This window comes from Oncorhynchus masou, chromosome 12 (assembly GCF_036934945.1).
Source record: "Oncorhynchus masou masou isolate Uvic2021 chromosome 12, UVic_Omas_1.1, whole genome shotgun sequence".
NCBI classification, from domain to species: Eukaryota; Metazoa; Chordata; class Actinopteri; order Salmoniformes; family Salmonidae; genus Oncorhynchus; species Oncorhynchus masou.
In genome coordinates, this window is record NC_088223.1 from 69,087,907 (window position 1) to 69,109,411 (window position 21,505).

At 47.0% G+C, this 21,505-nt stretch overlaps 1 protein-coding gene across 1 annotated transcript in view; it reads left to right on the forward strand.

The window, feature by feature from the left end:
- Window positions 1–4,680: 4,680 nt before the first annotated feature.
- The window catches only part of LOC135550720 (delta-sarcoglycan-like), a 104,974-nt gene continuing 88,149 nt past the window's right edge, over window positions 4,681–21,505 (forward strand). The window contains exon 1 of the mRNA XM_064981772.1: window positions 4,681–4,907. The gene's annotated coding sequence lies outside the window, so the exon portion shown is untranslated. The remainder of the gene's footprint in view (window positions 4,908–21,505) is intronic.

Consider the following 21,505-nt stretch of genomic DNA (forward strand, 5'->3'; position numbering starts at 1 on the left):
TAGCTATAAACATGAAGATTGGTTGGAATGTAATAATGGTCTGTCACTTGATTCCAATAGTCAGCTAATCAAATCAAATCAAATGTTATGTCACATGCGCAGAATACAACAAGTGTAGACCTTACAGTGAAATGCTTACTTACAAGCCCTTAATCAACAATGCTTTAAGAAGTTTTAAGTGAAAAATAGAATATAGAAAATAAAAGTAACAAATAATTAAACACCCCCTGTACCAGTACTGGTACCCCCTCTACTGGTACAGGGGGTACCAGTACAGAGTCAATGTGCAGGGGCACCGGTTAGTCAAGGTAATTGAGGTAATATGTACATGTAGGTAGAGTTAAAGTGACTATGCATAGATTATAAACAGAGAGAAGCAGCAGCATAAAAGAGGGGTCTGGGTAGCCATTTGATTAGCTGTTCAGGCTTATGGCTTGGGGGCTAGAACCGGCCTTTTGGACCGACACTTGGCGCTATGGTGCCAATTGCCGTGCGGTAGCAGAGAGAACAGTCTATGACTAGGGTGGCTGGAGTCTTTAACAATTTTTAGGGCCTTTCTCTGACATAGCCTGGTATAGAGGTCCTGGATGGCAGGAAGCTTGGCCCCAGTGATGTACTGGGCCGTAAGCACTACCCTCTGTAGTGCCCTGCGGTCGGAGGCCGAGCAGTTGCCATACCAGGTGGTGATGCAACCAGTCAGGATACTCTCAATGGTGCAGCTGTAGAACATTTTGAGGATCTGAGGACCCATGACAAATCTTTTCAGTCTCCCGAGAGACAATATAGGCTTTGTCGTGCCCTCTTCACGACTGTCTTAGTGTTTCTGGACCATGACCAGTTGTTGGTGATGTGGACACCAAGGAATTTGAAGTTGTCGGTGATCAGGCCTACCACTGTTGTGTCACTGGCAAACTTAATGATGATGTTGGAATCGTGCCTGGCCATCTACTCATGACTGAACAGGGAATACAGGAGGGTACTGAGCACACACCACTGAGGGGCCCCCGTGTTGAGGATCAGCGTGGAGGATGTGTTGTTCCCTACCCTCACCACCTGGGGGCGGACCGTCAGGAAGTCCAGGATTCAGTTGCAGAGGGAGGTGTTTAGTCCCAGGGTCCTTAGCTTAGTGATGAGCTTTGAGGGCACTATGGTGTTAAACACTGAGCTGTAGTCAATGAATAGCATTCTCACATAGGTGTTCCTTTTTTCCGGGTAGAAAAAGGCAGTGTTGAGTGCAATAGAGATTGCATCATCTGAAGATCTGTTGGGGCAGTATGCAAATTGGAGTGGGTCTAGGTTTTCTGGGATAATGGTGATGATGTGAGCCATGGCCGGCCTTTCAAAGCACTTCATGGCTATGGACGTGAGTGCTACGTGTCGGTAGTCATTTAGGCAGGTTAATTTTGACCTGTTTAAAGGTCTTACTCACTTCGGCTACGGAGAGTGTGATCACACATTCATCCAGCTGGTGTTCTCATGCATTTTTCAGTGTTACTTGTCTCGAAGAGAGCATAGAAGTAATTTTTCAAATCAAATCAAATTTTATTTGTCACATACACATGATTAGCATATGTTAATGCAATTGTAGCGAATTGCTTTTACTTCTAGTTCCGACAGTGCAGTAATATCTAGCAAGTAATCTAACAATTCACAACAACTACCTAATACACACAAATCTAAATGGATGGAATAAGAACATGTAGATATGAAAAAATATGGATGAGCAGTGGCCGAGCAACATAGGCAAGGTGCAATAGATGGTATAAGGTACAGTATGTACATATGAGATGAGTAATGTAAGCTATGTTAACATTATTAAAGTGGCATTATAAAGTGACCAGTGATCCATTTATTAAAGTGGCCAGGGATATGTAAGCAGCAGCCTCTCTGAGTTAGTGATGTTTAGCAGTCTGATGGCCTTGAGATAGAAGCTGTTTCAGTCTCTCGGTCCCAGCTTTGATGCACCTGTACTGAACTCGCCTTCTGGATGGTAGCGGGGTGAACAGAAAGTGGCTCAGGTGGTTGTTGTCCTTGATGATCTTTTTGGCCTTTCTAAGACATCGGGTGCTGTAGGTGTCTTAGAGGGCAGGTAGTTTGCCCCCGGTGATGCATTGTGTAGACTGCACCACCCTACAGAGAGCCCTGCGTTTGAGGGCGGTGCAGTTGCCGTACCAGGTGATGATACAGCCGACAGGATGCTCTCGATTATGCATCTGTACAAGTTTGTCAAGGTTTTAGGTGACAAGCCAAATTTCTTCAGCCTCCTAAGGTTGAAGAGGCGCTGTTGCGCCTTCTTCACCACACTGTTTGTGTGGGTGGGCCATTTCAGTTTGTCTGTGATGTGTACCCAAGGAACTTAACACTTTCCACCTTCTCCACTACTGTCCCTTCGATGTGGGTGGGAGGGTGCTCTGCTGTTTCCTGAAGTCCATGATCATCCTTTCTTTAGCTCGTCTGGTAGGTTTGTGTCATTGGGAAACTCACGGCTGTGCTTCCCTTTGTAGTCTGTAATAGTTTGCAATGAGAAAACGAGCGTCAGAGCTGGTGTAGTACGATTCAATCTTAGTCCTGTATTGACGCTTTGCCTGTTTGATGGTTCGTCGGAGGGTGAGGCGGGATTTCTTATAAGCTTCCGGGCTAGAATCCTTGAAAGTGGCAGCTCTACCCTTTAGCTCAGTGTGGATGTTGCCTGTAATCCATGGCTTCTGATTGGGGTATGTACGTACGGTCACTGTGGGGACAATGTCATCGATGCACTTATTGATGAAGCCAGTGTACTCCTCAATACCATCGGAAGAATCCCAGAACATATTCCAGTCTGTGCTAGCAAAACAGTCCTGTAGTTTAGCATCTGCTTCATCTGACCACTTTCTTATTGACTGAGTCACTGGTGCTTCCTGCTTTAGTTTTTGCTTGTATTAGGAAGAACAGATTTGAGTTTCCCTGCATTAAAGTCCCCGGCCACTAGGAGCGCCGACTCTGCATGAGCCTTTTCCAGTTTGCTTCTGGCAGTATACAGCTCATTGAGTGCGGTCTTAGTGCACTCGGTCTTGGTTCACTTAGTTAATCTTTTGACATGTTCTGTTCATGTAACACAGTATCTCTATGATCAGAAAATTATCTATGCGTTCAATATTGTTATTAAGTGACCCATAATACCATCTTTGATGACTTGTGAAATCTTACTCATAATGGTGTTACAAATAATCATGGAATTAAGGGCCTATATTTCAGAAATGGAGCAGGTGTTTGGAAAGGAGAGAGAGCAGTGAATGTTGTTGGTGGAAGAATCAATTGTCGTATATTTATTCATGATGACATCTGTGTCACAATCCATATTTTCTAAGGCTGCTTGTGTTTGGACCCGCTCTAAATCCTGTCGATGGAATATCACTCTAATTGGTAGTTTTGAAACCCATATCAAAATAGAAAATGAGCCCAGGAAGGATTCACTGTCAATTCCAGCCTGGATATTCATATAACAGGTTGGGGAATTGTCTCAGAGGTGAGATTCACACAACAACACAACAAAGCCAAGAGTAAGCCAAAGCTTTAACCTTCCTGAAATTCACCAATGCTCTTGTTTTTTATGTTCTATCTCTCCTACATAAAAAAAAGGTTTCAAAAGTGTTCTTTGACTGTCCCCATGGGATAACCCTTTTTGGTTCCAGGTAGAACCCTTTTTGATTCCATGTAACCCAAATGGGTACTACCTGGAACCAAAAAGGGTTATTCAAAGGGTTCTTCTATCGGGACAGCCGAAGAACCCTTTTAGGTTCTAGATGGGACCTTTTTTCAAAGATTGTATTCCTCTTCTTCTTGGAATCTTTAAACATTTATTTAAAACAGCAATGATAACTCCCCAGATGTACTGTATTAAAACTGTAGGCTACATCTCCACATGCAAGTCAAGTAGCTCAGGAGCATTGTGTCTCGTGCTGCTGGCTTATTAGGGATTTCCCTTTATCGATAAAAAATCATGAACCCAAGCAGCTGAAGCTCCACACCACCACCAACAACAACCCCATGCGTTCCCTTGTGTCTATGGGCTGTCTTCACGGACCACTTATTAAGATGCTGGATGGGCCGTGCCTGTTAAACAATGATTACTATTATTCATCAGCTCTGACCACGCTGTGGCTGGGAGGGGGAGTAAAAGAAAGTGCTGTGTAGGAGAACCTTTGTGGTTATTTCCTCCCTTGCTGGATGGACTGGCAGGCCACAGCATATTAGGTGGAGGAGGGGAATGTTTTTTTCCTTCTATTTTTACAGTCCTTCTTTTCTTTCAGAGATACCCCCCATACCCCCTCCCACCCTCCAAAAGACACATGCACACACATAAATACAAACACAACCGTACACGCACGCACGCACCCACGCACCCACACGTACACCACACACACACACACACAACACACACACACACACACACACACACACACACACACACAGTCAGACAGCCCTGCCTGTAACTTCCCACATGTGTCTGGGCTTCTAAATCTGGCTGGTGACCAGAAGGCTGTAACTCAGCACTAGAAGACAGTGTGGTGCAGAATCTCCAGTCCCCACCAGTAGCACAGCAGAGCGGAGTAGAGTAGCCTCCAACTTAACCTAACATAGCAAGCGTAAAAAGAGCCTCCAATGAGATGGCTGGGATAACAGAGTGCGCGTAGTGTCCAGGAAATACCTCACGAATTGGGCAGGGACTTGGCCGGGGAGTGTGTTATTGGAAAAGCTGACAAGGGGGCTGCCTGGAGTCTGTCAGAGGAGGCCTCATGCAACTTTTTAAGAGTAGCTCAATCTCCTTTTATCTGCCTGACACTCCCTGACTTAGTGAGAGCTCACTGAGAGCCCTGAGAGAGAAAGAGACAGAGATATAGGAGAAGGAGAGCAAGACAGAGGGAGAGGTAAGTTTAGTTTTCGCTCAGTTACTGTCCTTTGTTTTAGGGGGACATTTAAGTTTCCTACTCATAACTGTTGACTGGTGGGAGGGGGAGTATGTATGGAGAAAGAAGCATGTTCTTTACTTAAAACACTATTGCCTCATTGTTCTGAAGAAACTAAAGACATTTTGCCTTCATCTTTTGAAAATAGTATTTTTAGTTTAGTCTCAGTAGCTCTGTTTTTTGCTTTAGGTTTTTCCCGACGTTCACAAAAGTATATTTTTGAACCGCTGTTTACGGAGACCTCTGGACTGAGGCTGGAAATTAATGTATTGCCAGGAGAAGTTACGAAGGTGGAAAGCCACAACTATTTAATAAAAATGAATTGCAAAAAAGATTTCCAAGGGTGTTGATCTGTAACCCTCGGGGCTGCTAGCGAGTGAACGCTGGGGCTGACCGGCCCACTTCCCCATATCAGTCCTGTCGGCATCACATTTGGTTTCAATTACTTTGCCCCTCTGGGATATGTGTTGCTATAAATAAGTAACAACGCACTTACTGTGGAAAGAGTTCAGACAGCAGCAGCCTTACTGTTCTGGGGGCCTACTGAGAGGGGCTGCATGCTTTATATTGACGAGTTTCAGCAGGGTAGGAGGGGGTTGTGGCTACTGGTATGTCTATGTATAGCCTATGTGTATTGGCAGGGTTAGGAGGGGTGGTCTTTGGCAAAACTCTTCCCAAAATAGTGTTGTGAATAACAGCTGCTGTGTGTCCATAGGGACAGTACTAAACCCTGATATAGCAGTAAGGATCCAAGCAGGTGTTAAGGATCCAAGCAGGTGTTAAGTGTTTATTCGCGTTGTTGATATTTCCTGTGACCTCGTGAGTCATAAGCAGAGGGGCCGGTGTTAGGAATCCAAGAGGAGGCAGGATATGTAGATATTTTCTCAGAGAGAGAAAAACACAGTAAACTAAGATGACAGAGATGGGGACATTACTGTTATTCATTCTGTATAAAGCCACTGAATAAAAGCACCCATATATTCCTACTGGACACACTCTCACAATATATCACTCTCTTTCTCTTTGAACATCCATACACATGTGAACACCTATTTTTGGCTCTCACATGTACAGTACTGTCATGTATTGTATGTACTGTATGTACATTCACACATGCACAGTATTTCCTTAATGTGCAGTCTCAGCTGTGCATTGCAAACTCCATTGTGCATTTTACTGTGCATTCCTGCATTTCTGTGAGCAAACAAGCAAAATAGAAGTTGTCCATTCCTCTGCATCAGATGTGAAAGGAAGGCCTATGAGATTCAACAGCTCCTTTCCAGTCTGCCCCAGAGACAGAATTTACTGAAAATGTCTGAGTTTTTCTCACAAGGATCTATGCCAAGGCTCAGTATATAACAAAGACACACTTCAAAAGGAGAGCTCGTTCTCATCTGCTTAAAATCTAGCTCGACTGTGCAGTGATGTTTTCTCTGCTCACTGGAAACCAGAGTGCGAGGGAAAAGAGAGAGAGACTGAGAGGGAGAGGAGAGAGAGATTGAGAGGGAGAGGAGAGAGAGGGAGAGATGCAGAGTAATGCTGAGTGATAATGTGCGGATTAGGCTTTTGAATAGGGGCCACTTGATCAGTGGTGTATTTTTTTTTAGGTTAGGGAGCAAAAATGTAAAAAGAATTGTACCAACAGATGTAGCCAATTGAATAGCCTAGCATTATAGCTTATTATCACGGCTCAGGCTGAGACCCAGATGCAGACACAGGAGGCAGCTAGTACGAGTTTCAGAGTTTATTACAGTACAATGGGCAGGCAATCGGTAGGTCAAGGCAGGAAAAGAGTCGTATTCCAAATCGGAGTCAGGCAGGTGCAGGATCAGGGACAGGCAGAAAGGTCAGAACTGGAAGTCTAGGAAAAATAAAAACTAAAGCACAGGACAACACGGTAACACGCTGGTAGGACTAGATGGGACAAGACGAACTGGCAACAGGCAAGCAGAAAACGCAGGTCCAAATACACAAGGTAATGGGAGACACCTGATTGGGGTTGGAGACAATCACAAGACATGTGAAACAGATCAGGGTGTGACATCTGGCGACCTACCCTGGGACATACCTGGTTGACTGGGGTGTAGAAGGCGGAAGTTCACAACGAGGGCTCGGTCCGGGATATTAATGGTGGGGACCTAACTCCGGGCCATAACCCTCCCAGTCAACCAGGTACTGGAATACACTGCCAAGAACTGACGGAAAGGGTCCGCATGGATTAAGATGGGAGCTGTAGAGAGAATCTCTGCTTGAGGTCTAAGAATGCCTGGTCAGCTGCTGGAGCCCATATGAAAGGAACATTGGGAGAGGTGAGTGCAGAGAGGGGGGAAGCAAGGGTACTGTAACCCCGGACGAAACAACGGTAGAAATTAGCAAACCCCAGGAAAGGTTGCAGCTGCTCACTGGTTGTGGGTTGAGGTCAATCCACCACCACTCTCACCTTGGCAGGTTCCATCTGACTATTCCCTGCAGTGATGAAATATCCTAAGAAGGAGATGGTGGAGCGATGGAATTCACATTTCTCCTCCTTCTCGAAAAGCTGGTTCTCCAGGAGATGCTGGAGGATCTGTCGGACATGGAAGATGTGCTCTTAAACTGACTGGGAATAAATTAGGATTTCATCGAGGTAGACAAACATAAATCGGTTGAACATGTCACGGAGCACATCATTGACCAGGATCTGGAACATGTGGGAGCGTTGGTCAGTCAGAATGGCAGCAACAGGTACTAGTAGTGCCCGCTAGCCGTGTAAAAGGCTGTCTTCCACTTGTCTCCTTCCCGTATCGGAACCAGATGACGGGCGTTCAGAAGGTCCAATTTAGAGAAGATGACCGCCCCCTGGAGAGGCTCCAAAGCCGAGGAGGTGAGTGATAGCGGTAACGTTTTTTAATCGTAATGTCATTAAGACCCCGGTAGTCAATACATGGATTCAGGGTCTTGTCCTTCTACTCCACAAAGATGAACCCTGCGCCGGCGGGGGAGGTAGTGAGACGCATAATCCCTGCAGCGAGAGAGTCCTCAATATACCCTTCATAACTATGGTCTCCTGATCCGACAGTGGATAAAGTCGGCCCAAGGTGCTGCGGTAACCCGGGAGACGGTCGATAGCACAGTCGTAGGGCAGAGGAAGAGATGTGGCGCGGGCAGAATTGAAAATCTCCCTTAAGTCCTGGTACTACGCGGGAACGGTGGAGAGATCCTGTCAAGGTGCAGCGTGGTGAGCGTACATTTTCCTTTATTTATGTAAATGTCGCCAATAAAACAAGAAACATAGAAACAACTGTGAAGCTTACTAGGGCTATAGTGCCACGAACAAAGAAAACTACCCACAAAATACAAAGGAAAAAAGGCTGCCTAAGTATGATTCCCAATCAGAGATAACGATAGACAGCTGTCCCTGATTGAGAACCATACCCGGCCAAAACATAGAAACAGAAAACATAGAAATAAAGAAGCTAGAATGCCCACCCTAGTCACACCCTGGCCTACCCAAAATAGAGAATAAAAGCCTCTCTATGGCCAGGGCATGACAGATCCGAAGCTTTACCCAAGCGTTGCTGCAGCGTGGTTGAGTTATTGTCTGCGTCGACTGCAGACAATGTGCATAGCAAAATGGACTCCAACCCATGATGGAACCCGTAGCTCCATCGATAAGGGGGTTATACCTCTGGAGCCATGAAAATCTCAAAACTATGGGTACATGAGGAGACTCCAGGAGCAGAAACTGCATAGGCTCACTGTGGTTGCCTGACATTCGCAGGTTGATAGGAACCATATTGTCAGTGACTCATCCAGCACTCTGACGTCCATCGGGAAGGAAAGAAGTTGAGTGGCAATACCCAGCTCTGACACCAGGGTAGTGTCCATAAAGCTTTCGTTGGCGCTAGAGTCAATGAGCAGTCGGATGGACTGGTCTCCCCACAACAGGGTAGCATAGAGGGAGTTACGAGTAGTGAGAGATTGGAAACTCACCAGTGTACTCGTAACAACTGATGAGCAGGTCTTTTAATGGGCAGGTAGATAACAAACGTCCCGTAGCGCCACAAACAGACATCTCTTGGTGGAAACAATCTAGCCCTGCCCAGTTGAATGTGCTTCAGAGGAGGTGAGTCGAAAGCCCATTGTAATTTCCAAGGGAACTTAAGTGATACATCTTTCCAGATGGTCAAGGCTATGAGGGATTCAAGGTCCATGGGCAGCTCTCGGGCTGCAAGCTCATTTTTATTCACCTGTGATAATCCGTGAAGGAACGTATCGAACTGGGCTTCTGGGTTGCAGGCACTCTCAGCCGCCAACATGCGGAAATCTACCGCTCAGTCTGCCACACTACAGGAGTCTTGATGCAGTTGGAGCAGCTTACAGTAGTTTTTCCTGTAAAAGTTGTTTCATACTGCAGCACACCTTGCGAGCTACAGCAGAATTCTATGGCACGTTATTTAACCTCTCTAGGGTATGTGGAACGCTAGCGCCCCACCTGGCTTACAAACAGTGAGGTTGCAGAGCACCAAATTCAATTACAGAAATGCTCATTATAAAAATTCAGAAAACAAAACATATTTCACATAGGTTTAAAGATTAACTTCTTGTTAAACCAACCACAGTGTCATATTTATAAAAGGCTTTTCGGCGAAAGCATACCTAGCCCAGAACATAGCCCAGTTGACAAATTATTACAAACAGTAACCAGCCAAGCAGAAGCGTTACAAAACTCAGAAATAGAGATCAAATTAATCCCTTACCTTTGTTGATCTTCATATGGTGGCAATCAGAAGACATTCATTTACTCAATAAATGTTCCTTTTGTTCGATAAAGTCTCTTTATATCCAAAAACCTCCGTTTAGTTAGCGCGTTTTCTTCAGTAATCCACAGGCTCAAAGTCAGTCAAAACAATCAGACAAAAAAATCCAAATTGTATCCGTAAAGTTCATAGGAACATGTCAAACGATGTTAATATTCAATCCTCACCCTAATTGTAGTCTAACTAGATTGTAGATTCAGTAAAAATAAAAATCTCAATGGTTTATCAAGACCAGTCCCCATGCTTGTCTCAGAGCAGCGCGAAACGGTGCTGAAATAGTTGACCACACGCGGGTAGGCTAGTGCTTCAAATCCTATTGCTACTAATTTCAATATGCTTTAAATGCCACAATGTCACAAATAATTGAACACACACAATTCTTAAAACTCTAATGCTTTAAATATTTAATAATTTCTGCCTTCTGAATTCATATTCATTACATAAATAAGCCCACGTGCACCTTGATATTGGGGGTGCACCATGTGGCCATGCCTAACCGGGAAAAGGGGTGCACCATGTGGCCATGCCTAACCGGGAAAAGGGGTGCACCATGTGGCCGTGCCTAACCCGGAAAAGGGGTGCACCATGTGGCCGTGCATAACCGGGAAAAGGGGTGCACCATGTGGCAATGCCTAACCGGGAAAATGGGTGCACCATGTGGCCATGCCTAACCGGGAAAAGGGGTGCACCATGTGGCCATGCCTAACCGGGAAAAGGGGTGCACCATGTGGCCGTGCCTAACCGGGAAAAGGGGTGCACCATGTGGCCGTGCCTAACCGGGAAAAAGGGGTGCACCATGTGGCCATGCCTAACCGGGAAAAAGGGTGCACCATGTGGCCGTGCCTAACCGGGAAATGGGTGCACCATGTGGCCGTGCCTAACCATGTGGGGAAAAGGGGTGCACCATGTGGCCGTGCCTAACCGGGAAAAGGGGTGCACCATGTGGCCATGCCTAACAGGGAAAAGCGGTGCACCATGTGGCCGTGCCTAACCGGGAAAAGGGGTGCACCATGTGGCCGTGCCTAACCATGTGGAAAACCGGGGGGTGCACCATGTGGCCGTGCCTAACCGGGAAAAGGGGTGCACCATGTGGCCGTGCCTAACCGGGAAAAGGGGTGCACCATGTGGCCGTGCCTAACCGGGAAAATGGGTGCACCATGTGGCCGTGCCTAACCGGGAAAAGGGGTGCACCATGTGGCCGTGCCTAACCGGGAAAAGGGGTGCACCATGTGGCCGTGCCTAACCGGGAAAAGGGGTGCACCATGTGGCCGTGCCTAACCGGGAAAAGGGGTGCACCATGTGGCCGTGCCTAACCGGGAAAAGGGGTGCACCATGTGGCCGTGCCTAACCGGGAAAAGGGGTGCACCATGTGGCCATGCCTAACCGGGAAAAGGGGTGTGGCCATGCCTAACCGGGAAAATGGGTGCACCATGTGGCCATGCCTAACCATGGGAACCGGGAAAAGGGGTGCACCATGTGGCCGTGCCTAACCGGGAAAAGGGGTGCACCATGTGGCCGTGCCTAACCGGGAAAAGGGTGCACCATGTGGCCGTGCCTAACCGGGAAAAGGGTGCACCATGTGGCCGGGAAAAGGGGTGCCTAACCGGGAAAAGGGTGCACCATGTGGCCGTGCCTAACCGGGAAAAGGGGTGCACCATGTGGCCGTGCCTAACAGGGAAAAGGGGTGCACCATGTGGCCGTGCCTAACGGGGAAAACCGGGAAAAGGGGTGCACCATGTGGCCGTGCCTAACCGGGAAAAGGGGTGCACCATGTGGCCATGCCTAACCGGGAAAAGGGGTGCACCATGTGGCCGTGCCTAACCGGGAAAAGGGGTGCACCATGTGGCCGTGCCTAACCGGGAAAAGGGGTGCACCATGTGGCCGTGCCTAACGGAGAAAGAGCGTGTGCCATGCAGCCATGCCTAACCGGGAAAAGGGGTGCACCATGTGGCCATGCCTAACGGAGAAAGAGCGTGTGCCATGCAGCCATGCCTAACCATGGGGAAAGGGGTGCACCATGCAGCCATGCCTAACCGGGAAAAGGGGTGCACCATGTGGCCGTGCCTAACCGGGAAAAGGGGTGCACCATGTGGCCGTGCCTAACCGGGAAAAGGGGTGCACCATGTGGCCGTGCCTAACCGGGAAAAGGGGTGCACCATGTGGCCGTGCCTAACCGGGAAAAGGGGTGCACCATGTGGCCATGCCTAACCGGGAAAAGGGGTGCACCATGTGGCCGTGCCTAACCGGGAAAAGGGGTGCACCATGTGGCCGTGCCTAACCGGGAAAAGGGGTGCACCATGTGGCCGTGCCTAACGGGGAAAAGGGGTGCACCATGTGGCCATGCCTAATGGAGAAAGAGCGTGTGCCATGCAGCCATGCCTAACCGGGAAAAGGGGTGCACCATGTGGCCGTGCCTAACCGGGAAAAGGGGTGCACCATGTGGCCATGCCTAACCGGGAAAATGGGGCACCATGCCTAACCGGGAAAATGGGTGCACCATGTGGCCGTGCCTAACCGGGAAAAGGGGTGCACCATGTGGCCGTGCCTAACCGGGAAAAGGGGTGCACCATGTGGCCGTGCCTAACCGGGAAAAGGGGTGCACCATGTGGCCGTGCCTAACCGGGAAAAGGGGTGCACCATGTGGCCGTGCCCTAACCGGGAAAAGGGGTGCACCATGTGGCCGTGCCTAACAGGGAAAAGTGGGTGCACCATGTGGCCGTGCCTAACCGGGAAAAGGGGTGCACCATGTGGCCGTGCCTAACCGGGAAAAGGGGTGCACCATGTGGCCATGCCTAACCGGGAAAAGCGGTGCACCATGTGGCCGTGCCTAACCGGGGGAAAAGGGGTGCACCATGTGGCCGTGCCTAACCGGGAAAAGGGGTGCACCATGTGGCCGTGCCTAACCGGGAAAAGGGTGCACCATGTGGCCGTGCCTAACCGGGAAAAGGGGTGCACCATGTGGCGTGCCTAACAGGGAAAAGCGGTGCACCATGTGGCCGTGCCTAACCGGGAAAAGGGGTGCACCATGTGGCCGTGCCTAACCGGGAAAAGGGGTGCACCATGTGGCCATGCCTAACCGGGAAAATGGGTGCACCATGTGGCCATGCCTAACCGGGAAAAGGGGTGCACCATGTGGCCGTGCCTAACCGGGAAAAGGGGTGCACCATGTGGCCATGCCTAACGGAGAAAGAGCGTGTGCCATGCAGCCATGCCTAACCGGGAAAAGGGGTGCACCATGTGGCCATGCCTAACGGAGAAAGAGCGTGTGCCATGCAGCCATGCCTAACCGGGAAAAGGGGTGGAAAGGGGTGCACCATGCAGCCATGCCTAACCGGGAAAATGGGTGCACCATGTGGCCGTGCCTAACCGGGAAAAGGGGTGCACCATGTGGCCGTGCCTAACCGGGAAAAGGGGTGCACCATGTGGCCGTGCCTAACCGGGAAAAGGGGTGCACCATGTGGCCGTGCCTAACCGGGAAAAGGGGTGCACCATGTGGCCGGGAAAAGGGGTGCCTAACCGGGAAAAGGGGTGCACCATGTGGCCATGCCTAACCGGCAAAAGGGGTGCACCATGTGGCCGTGCCTAACCGGGAAAAGGGGTGCACCATGTGGCCATGCCTAACGGAGAAAGAGCGTGTGCCATGCAGCCATGCCTAACCGGGAAAAGGGGTGCACCATGTGGCCGTGCCTAACCGGGAAAAGGGGTGCACCATGTGGCCATGCCTAACCGGGAAAATGGGTGCACCATGTGGCCATGCCTAACCGGGAAAAGGGGTGCACCATGTGGCCGTGCCTAACCATGTGGGAAAAGGGGTGCACCATGTGGCCGTGCCTAACCGGGAAAAGGGGTGCACCATGTGGCCGTGCCTAACCGGGAAAAGGGGTGCACCATGTGGCCGTGCCTAACCGGGAAAAGGGGTGCACCATGTGGCCGTGCCTAACAGGGAAAAGGGTGCACCATGTGGCCGTGCCTAACCGGGAAAAGGGGTGCACCATGTGGCCGTGCCTAACCGGGAAAAGGGGTGCACCATGTGGCCATGCCTAACCGGGAAAAGGGGTGCACCATGTGGCCGTGCCTAACCGGGAAAAGGGGTGCACCATGTGGCCGTGCCTAACCAGGAAAAGGGGTGCACCATGTTGCCGTGCCTAACGGAGAAAGAGCGTGTGCCATGCAGCCATGCCTAACCGGGAAAAGGGGTGCACCATGTGGCCATGCCTAACGGAGAAAGAGCGTGTGCCATGCAGCCATGCCTAACCGGGGAAAGGGGTGCACCATGCAGCCATGCCTAACCGGGAAAAGGGGTGCACCATGTGGCCGTGCCTAACCGGGAAAAGGGGTGCACTATGTGGCCGTGCCTAACCGGGAAAAGGGGTGCACCATGTGGCCGTGCCTAACCGGGAAAAAGGGGTGCACCATGTGGCCGTGCCTAACCGGGAAAAGGGGTGCACCATGTGGCCATGCCTAACCGGGAAAAGGGGTGCACCATGTGGCCATGCCTAACCGGGAAAAGGGGTGCACCTTGTGGCCGTGCCTAACCGGGAAAAGGGGTGCACCATGTGGCCGTGCCTAACCGGGAAAAGGGGTGCACCATGTGGCCGTGCCTAACGGAGAAAGAGCGTGTGCCATGCAGCCATGCCTAACCGGGAAAAGGGGTGCACCATGTGGCCATGCCTAACGGAGAAAGAGCGTGTGCCATGCAGCCATGCCTAACCGGGGAAAGGGGTGCACCATGCAGCCATGCCTAACGGGGGGAATGGAGCTGGTCGGGTGCAACTCAGGCGAAATGGAGATGATGGGTCAACATACGTCGGCTAAAGCGATTTAAATCATGAAAGCATTTGAAAGTGTTTAATACTGTGATAGTGAAGAGAGCAATTCCGCTCAAGATAATTAACATTACAGTTACACCAACTGGTAGGCTAATCACACAATTGTACAAATTGGTAAGAGAAATAGTGAAGAAAGTTACCCCTCTACATACACATTTCTTTACCGGATTCTCAAAATTAAAATACTGGAAGATTAATAAAATGTCCTTCTAAATTCTAAATTAATATCTAAGGGGCTTTTATACAATTACAATGTAGGGTTAATAAAAATACTGTTTTAAAATGTATATGTTTATTAAGTAGTCTTTCTTCTCTCAGAGCAGTGCGAAACGGTGCTGACATAGTTGACCACGCATGGGTAGACTATTGCTTGGAGTATTTTCACACAGTAGCCGGGCTATAAAACTAATTGTTGGATAACAGATCAGCTCTTGGAACTCATTAACACACTTTACTGTGTGTGTTTTGAAATTTTCTCTATCTCTTTCACTCTCTCACACACACACACACACACACACACACACACACACACACACACACACACACACACACACACACACACACACACACACACACACACACACACACACACACACACACACACACACACACACACACACACACACACACACACACCTGCTGTCTTGACCTCTGAATGCTCGGCTTTGAAAAGCCAGCTGACATTTACTCCTACACTCTAAAAAGGAAAGGATCCTGGAGTATCCTTTAGGTGCTCTTCAAATTGAAACTGTGGGGGAACCACTATATGTTCTTTGAAGATCCCTTGATAAAGGTGATTCAAAGCACCCCTTATAAAGGTTCCATTGAAGTACCCTTTGTGGTAAAACATTTTAACTCCCTATCCACCCTCCCTCCATCATAAAATATATTTTAATAATAAAAATATTGACTTAAATAATTCATTGTTTATTTAGTGGCAGCACAAATGTGAATTCATATTTACAAAACAATTTACTAAACAAAACACATTACATTACGTAACCTTTACTTAACTAGGCAAGTCCGTTAAGAACAAATTCTTATTTACAATGACGGCCTACCCTGACAAAACCCAGATGGCGCTGGGCCAATTGTGGCCGCCCTATGGGACTCCCAATCACGGCGAATGTGATAAAGCCTGGTTTCGAACCAGGCACTATAGTGATGCCTCTAGTACTGAGATGTGCAAGAGGCATCACTGTAGGCTACAGTAGGCTACATAACGAGAAAATATGGAAAAATAAATAAATAATGAAAAGTTAATTATTGAAAGTAGTTTGTGTCGGCTTGAGAATCATCATCAAGAGATATGCTGAACACTATGTCAGAGAGATGTTTTTGGGACCACATCGTGTCTATTGTCCTGCTAATAGCCCTTGTGAAAACTTGTTTACTTAAGGCCTCCAGAATACATATACTGTACAACAGAAAGGTGAGCTGTCAATTCATACACTAATTGTGACTCTCCACCTGGATTTGGTCTTATGTAGCAAAATTTGAAAGGATTTTTTTTACATTAGATAAATGTACTCTCATACAAAAATGGTATATCATACACTGCATTTGAGGAACAACGGGAATTCTGCTTTGAAAGTTGATCAACATGTAAACTCACTTTTGAGACAATCACCTTTGAATATTTTGCTATCTATCGTTCACACCCTCACCCTAAGCTTTAGCGCCACCCATCTCGTTTCACTCTGAAAGTGCACACTTGACGCTCTGGCCAATGTTTTGTTTACCTCTGGATAACATGAAAACAGTCTAAACATCCCTGCTTGCAACAATTTCATTATGCTTTTTTGCAGACGTTTACTGACACTGGCCATATTCAACGGGTGTTGTACACACGTCACGTAACGTTAGCTAACGAGCCAGCCAGCCAATGTTAGCTAGTTAAACAACAATGAACAGTGCCAACAATGACACAGTGCTGGGAGCTAACCAAATCATGATCAATGTTAGCTAGCTAACATTAGGCTCTATCTAGAACATCAAACGGCTTTGGGAAATGAATATTAACTTTAGCTAGGGAGCCAGCCAGCTAATGTTAGCTAGATAGCTAACAGTACACTTTAGCTTAAGACATATAGCTAGCTAGCTAGGTAAACAAAGTGTAAGTTCACACACGTCACGTTAGCTAACGAGCCAGCCAGCTAACGTTAGCTAGTTAAACAAAAATGAACAGTGCCAACAATGCCACAGTAATGGGAGCTAACCAACCATGTTCAATGTTAGCTAGCTAACATTAGGCTCTACCTAGAACATCAAACGGCTCTGGGAAATGAACAATAACTTTAGCTAGGGAGCCAGCCAGCTAATGTTAGCTAGATCGCTAACAGTACACTTTAGCTTGAAATGAAACCACTTTCTGTCATAATTAGAAATCATGTAATATCTGAAAATGTAGCTAGCTAACACTAGACTATCTTACCTTTATACATCATCGTGCATGCACGCATCTCCCTGTCAGGAATGCCATGCCCTTAGTTTGAAGATGTAATCCGGAGACATGTGTTTTCACCATCTCTTTAGCTATCATACTCTAATTCCACTGATTTCAAAACTTGGTCCTCCAGAAAGTGGAGAGCACCACTTACGCAGCTCCAGTACACAATGCTTTTTTTTTCAAGTTGAGTTCGACAGGATTAGCAACACAGACTGATGAGCTTCTATAGCAGGCCAATCCGAACTCCTTCCTCGGCATGTCCAGCTCACTCAGCCAATCATAGCTAGTGGGAAGGTTGCTCACTTTTTCTGTGGCTTAACCAACAAGGCTTGTAATTTAAAAATGTATTTGTATTTACAGATGGCATATAAGTTTGTTATTATTTAAGGCACATTAAAGTTCACATATTCGAGAAGGCCAATAAACTGCCAATAAACACATTTTGATTTAAAAAAAAAACATTTTTTATGTTCAAACGGCTCTACTGTGAAGTCATTACTTGCGACATACAACTTGTTTCCGAATTGGGTAACAATTGTGGAGTTTTATGAACATCAAGGCAGGCAGATTTTTTTTCAAAATCAAAATAATTTAATTAGAAATTATCAAATATATTTTCCAGAAATAGTTTTACCAACTCTGTGTATTCTCACATCTTGCTGCAAAAGTAGTTCCTGCGGAAACAGCTCTCAACTACCCTCTATGGGATCAAATGGCACTTCCTCAGTCTTCCACTAGATGTCAACAGTCTTTAGAACCTTGTTTGATGCTTCTACTGTGAAGTGGGGGCGAATGAGAGGGGAATGAGTCAGGGCTTTGCCAGAGAGCCACGAGCTCAGTCTCGCGCGTTCACGTTATAGTTAGCTCTGTTCCATTGCAATTCTACAGACAAAGGAATTCTCCGGTTGGAAAATTATTGAAGATTTATGTTAAAAACATCCTAAAGATGGATTCTATACATCGTTTGACATGTTTCTACGGACTGTAACGGAACTTTTTGACTTTTAGTCTGCTGCTTGTGACCGCGCGTCATGAATTTGAATTGTGTACTAAACACGCTAACAACAAGGAGGTATTTGAACATAAATGATGGATATGAGTGCATTCTGATGGGAGTGCATTCTAATGAAGATCATCAAAGGTAAGTGAATATTTATAATGCTATTTCTGACTTTTATTGACTACACAACGTAGGTTGTTTTGGTCTCTGAGCGCCGTACTCAGATTATTGCATGGTGTGCTTTTTCAGTAAAGCGATTTTTGAAATCTGACACAGCGGTTGCATTAAGGAGAAGTGGATCTAAAATTCCATGCATAACAGTTGTATCTTTTAGCAATGTTTATTATGAGTATTTCTGTAAATTGATGTGGCTCTCTGCAAAATCACCGGATGTTTTGGAACTACTGAACATTACGCGTCAATGTAAACTAAGATTTTTGGATATAAACACGAACTTTACCGTACAAAACATACATGTATTGTGTAAAATGAAGTCCTATGAGTGTCATCTGATGAAGATCATCAAAGGTTAGTGATTAATTTGATCTATATTTATCATTTTTGTGACTCCTCTCCTTGGCTGGAAAAATGGCTGTGTTTTTCTGTAACTTGGCTCTGACCTAACATAATTGTTTGGTTTGCTTTTGTCGTAAAGGCTTTTTGAAATTGGACACTGTGGCTGGATTTACAACAAGTGTATCTTTAGAATGGTGTAAAATACATGTATGATGGAGGAATTTTAATTATGGGATTTCTGTTTTGAATTCGGCGCCCTACAGTTTCACTGGCTGTTGACGAGGTGGGACGCCAGCATCTCACGTACCCTAGAGAGGTTAACTGCCTTGTTCAGGGGCAGAAGGACAGATTTTTACCTTGTCAGATCAGGGATTCGATCTAGCAACATTTTGGTGGATGCTGGCCCAACGGTTTAACCACTAGGCTACCTGCCTTCCCAGCTTCAAGAGGTAGGCACCTAGAATGTATTTCAATTAACAGGTGTGCTTTGCTAAAACTTAATTTGTGGAACTTTTTCATGTGTTTGAGCCAATCCGTTGTGTTGTGACAAGGTAAGGGTGGTATAGAGAAGATAGCCCTATTTGGTAAAAGACCAAGTCCATATTAGAGCAGTCACAAAAACCATCAAGCACTATGATGAAAATGGTTCTAATGAGGACTGCCACAGGAAACCCAGAGTTACCTCTGCTGTAGAGGATACGTTTATAAGAGTTAACTGCACCTCAGATTGCAGCCCAAATAAATGCTTCACAGAGTTCAAGTAACAGACATATCTCAACATGAACTGTTCAGAGGAGACAGCATGAATCAGGCCTTCATGGCAAATTACTGCAAGGAAACCAGGACAAAAGGACACCAACAAGAAGAAGAGACTTGCTAGGGCGAAGAAACACGCGCACTGGATATTAGACCGGTGGAAATATGTCCTTTGGTCTGATTTTTGGTTCTAACCACCGTGTCTTTGCGAGACAAAGTGTAGGTAAATGGAAGTCCTCCGTAGGTGTGGTTCCCAAATCAAATAAAAGTTTATTTGTGGTAAAAACTGTTGAGAAGCCTTTTTGTCCCAGACTTGGCACTCCGATACCGCTTTCCATGCGATAGTAAAGAGATCACTATATGACTGGGGTGGCTGGGGTCTTTGACAATTTTTAGGGCCTTCCTCTGACACCGCATGGTGTAGAGGTACTGGATGGCAGGCAGCTTAACCCTAGTGATGTACTGGGCCATACGCACTACCCTCTGTAGTGCCCTGCGGTCAGAGGCCGAGCAATTGCCATACCAGGCAGTGATGGTAACAGTCAGGATGCTCTCAATGTTGCAGCTGTAGAACCTTTTGAGGATCCGGGGACCCATGCCAAATATTTTTAGTATCCTGAAGGGGAATAGGCTTTGTCAAGCCCTCTCCACAACTGTCTTGGTGTTCGGACCATTCTAGTTTGTTGGTGATGTGAACACCAAGGAACTTGAAGCTCCCAACCTGCTCCACTACAGGCCATTCATGAGAATGGGGGCGTGCTCGGTCCTCCTTTTCCTGTAGTCCACAATCATCTCCTTTGTCTTGGTTACATTGAGGCATAGGTTGTTATTCTGGCACCACCCGGCCAGGTCTCTGACCTCCTCCAGTGTTGAGGATCAGAGTGGCACATATGTTGCTACCTACCCTCACCGCCTGGGGGTGGCCCGTCAGGAAGTACAGGATCCAGTTGCAGAGGGAAGTGTTTAGTCCCAGGATCCTTAGCTTAGTGATGAGCATTGAAGGTACTATGGTGTTGAACGCTGAGCTGTAGTCAATGAATACAATTCTCACATAAGTGTTCCTTTTGTCCAGGTGGGAAAGGGCAGTGTGGAGTGCAATAGAGATTGCATCATCTGTGGATCTGTTTGGGTGGTATGCAAATTGGAGTGGGTCTAGGGTTTCTGGGATAATGGTGTTGATGTGAGCCATTACCAACCTTTCAAAGCACTTCATGGCTACGAACATGACGTGGGGTTGTAGTCATTTAGGCAGGTTGCCTTTGTGTTCTTGGGCACAGGAATTATGGTGGTCTCCTTGAAACATGTTTGTATTACAGACTCAATCAGGAACATGTTGAAAATGTCAGTGAAGACACCTACCAGTTGGTCAGCAGATAACCGGAGCACACGTCCTGGTATCAGTCTGACCCCGCAGCCTTGTGTATGTTGACCTATTTAAAGGTCTTACTCACGTCGTCTACGGAGAGAGTGATCACACAGTTGCCCGGAACAGCTGATGCCCACATGCATGCATCACTGTTGCTTGCCTCGATGCGAGCATAGCAAAACAGTCCTGTAGTTTAGCATCTGCTTCATCTGACACCTTTTTTTTAGGCCGAGTCAATGGTGCTACCTGCTTTAATTTTTGCTTGTAAGCAGGAATCAGGAAGATGGAGTTGTGGTCAGATTTACCAAATGGAGGGCGAGGGAGAGCTTTGAACGTGTCTCTGTGTGTGGAGATTTTTTTCCCTCTGGTTGCACATTTAGCATGTTGATAGAAATTTGGTAGAATTGATTTCAGTTTCCCTGCATTAAAGTCTTCGGCCACTAGAAGTGCCGCCTCTGGGTGAGGGGTTTCCTGTTTTCTTATTTCCTTATACAGCTGACTGAGTGCGGTCTTAGTGCCAGTATCTGGCTGTGGTGGTAAATAAACAGCCACAAAAGGTATAGCTGAAAACTCTCAAGGCAAGTAGTGTGGCCTCAAATGGAGACACTTTCAGTGGTTTATTTAGAATTCAAGGCACACCTAACCAGCATTGCTGCCATAGCATTCTGCAATGATACGCTATCTCACCTGGATTGCACTTATTAGGACTATCATTTGTTTGTCAACAGGACAATGGCCCAAAACACACCTCCAGGGATATCTGACCAAAGAGAGTGATCGAGTGATACATCAGATGACCTGGTCTCCACAATCACTGGACCTCAACCCAATTGAGATGGTTTGG